The sequence below is a fragment of the Myotis brandtii genome, unplaced genomic scaffold (genome assembly GCF_000412655.1).
Source record: "Myotis brandtii unplaced genomic scaffold, ASM41265v1 scaffold64, whole genome shotgun sequence".
NCBI classification, from domain to species: domain Eukaryota; kingdom Metazoa; phylum Chordata; class Mammalia; order Chiroptera; family Vespertilionidae; genus Myotis; species Myotis brandtii.
This window is the reverse complement of record NW_005370460.1, coordinates 463,069-465,086: the sequence shown is the minus strand read 5'-3', so window position 1 is coordinate 465,086 and position 2,018 is coordinate 463,069. Positions and strand designations below refer to the sequence as shown.

General features: G+C 61.7%; 4 non-coding genes across 4 annotated transcripts; 2 read left to right on the top strand and 2 right to left on the bottom strand.

Moving 5' to 3' along the window:
- Positions 1 to 204: 204 nt before the first annotated feature.
- On the top strand, positions 205 to 287 carry TRNAL-CAG. The gene has a single exon. It is a non-coding gene; the product is annotated as a tRNA-Leu (tRNA).
- A 488-nt stretch (positions 288 to 775) lies between these two features.
- TRNAG-GCC lies at positions 776 to 846 on the top strand. Its single transcript has one exon. It is a non-coding gene; the product is annotated as a tRNA-Gly (tRNA).
- Positions 847 to 1,381: 535 nt separating this feature from the next.
- On the bottom strand, positions 1,382 to 1,453 carry TRNAE-CUC. Its single transcript has one exon. It is a non-coding gene; the product is annotated as a tRNA-Glu (tRNA).
- A 257-nt stretch (positions 1,454 to 1,710) lies between these two features.
- TRNAG-UCC lies at positions 1,711 to 1,782 on the bottom strand. The gene has a single exon. It is a non-coding gene; the product is annotated as a tRNA-Gly (tRNA).
- Between the last annotated feature and the right edge of the window lie 236 nt (positions 1,783 to 2,018).

Here is a 2,018-nt window from a genome sequence, read left to right as displayed (position 1 = left end):
AGCGGAGCGGGTTGGCGCGCGTCGTGCCCGGGCCCAGGAAGGGGAGAGGCCGTGGGCGCCGGGCCAGGCCAGTCGGCTGTTCTTGCTCCCCGTCGCCTGCTAACGCCCGTCCATTGGGCACCTGGACCGGACAGACCGGGTGGAGGCCACAGGAGTTCACAGCTGGGTCCCAGCCACGTGAGCGCCGACCCGCCAGAGCCTACCGTCAGGATGGCCGAGCGGTCTAAGGCGCTGCGTTCAGGTCGCAGTCTCCCCTGGAGGCGTGGGTTCGAATCCCACTCCTGACAGCTGTCTAAGCTTTTGCACGAGCTTCCCCCAGCTGGATTGCGTCCATCGCAGCCTTTTCCCGCCTTACAGTCGGTTCCTGACTGGCCCCCTTAGGACCCCTGCAAACTCTGGCCTTCGCCTTACACCCTCGGTTCACCGCCACTCCCAACCCGACCACAAATAGGCGGAAAACCCAGACGCTGGAGGGACCGTGGGCGCTCAGCTGTTCCCTCCACACGTCACCTGCCGGGGTTGGGATCCCAGCGCGGGCCAGGCTTGGTCCAGCTCCTGGTCTCTTCTGGTGACACTGACAGTCTCGCGGCGGCCGTGGACCGCCGCGAACACGCAGCATCGGCCGCAGAATCTGCCTGGGTCTCTGGGTCCTTCGGTTGGCTCTGCGCCGCGCAAGGGTCATAGACGTGCCTGCAGCCTCGGTTTTAGGTCCCCCGCTGCCGCCTGCTCAAAAGAAATAGGTGTTAGTGTGGGGCCTGGCACCGCCCTTGTCGGTGCATGGGTGGTTCAGTGGTAGAATTCTCGCCTGCCACGCGGGAGGCCCGGGTTCGATTCCCGGCCCATGCAGTCAGCTTCCTCTTTTTTAGTCCCACCGCTCTCGCGAGCACCTCCGACTCCTTCCGCCATACCTCTTGCAACACGACTACGGAGCGAAGCCTCCACGCCCGACACCTCCCTGGTCCCTCTTCATCAACCAGATACCGTTTGTGTCACGCCACTCACTACAGGGAACACCAGTGGCGGCGCACATAGCTGGCACCTGCGCACTCCCCTTCGATACCTTTCATCAGCTCTAGCTCTCTCCCACCCTACGCTCTCAAAATTACACCGAGCGGGCACAACACAACCAGGAGGTGGGATGGAGCCACTCAGGAGATGGAGACATCGTATCTTCCTGTAAGATCACAAGTTAACATGGCGCACAAGTAGGTGGAAAATAATTCGTCTCATCTCACAGCATTCCCCACGTTCCCTTTTCAAACACTGGGCCGCTGCTCCACCATTAACATCGAAGGGCATCAACTGGCGGGGGGAGGCGGGGGTCAGAGTGCTTTGCCTAAAATGTGAGTGTGGTCGTGCTGGAGAGACACACAACAAAACTTTCCCTGACCGGGAATCGAACCCGGGCCGCGGCGGTGAGAGCGCCGAATCCTAACCACTAGACCACCAGGGAGCTGTACGCCCTGTAGTGAGCCTGTGTCTCATGTATAAAGCACTTCTGGGCCACCCACTTGGCGCTTCCACAGTTCCAGTTTTCCTTGCTTTTCCAAGTACAGCCGCCCTGTCTCCCTACCCACACGTGCCTTGCCCCCTTCCTGCCTGCGCACCTTCAAAACACTACACGCCTCCTGCTGGCGCTAACACGGCCCGGTTCGCAGGTCCCAGAGTCCACAGTCCTCGCAGGCGCATGGGGCAAAACTACCACCTCGCTGCGTTGGCCGGGAATCGAACCCGGGTCAACTGCTTGGAAGGCAGCTATGCTCACCACTATACCACCAACGCCGCACGTGAGAAGTCCTTAGAAGCTCAGGTCCTAACTGGCACCAGCGCGGGGAACTGCCGCTACCAACCGAGCCAGTCTCAGTAGCTGCTCTAGTTTGTCGATCCAACTGCCTCTCTGGGGCGCTGTCGCTGGCCGACTGCTCCTGGTCCCTCCGATTCCACGCCGCTGCCCCCGGGTCGTGTCTCCAGCCCCGGGGTCGCCAAACCCACCTCCACTGAGCGACACCACCCCCACC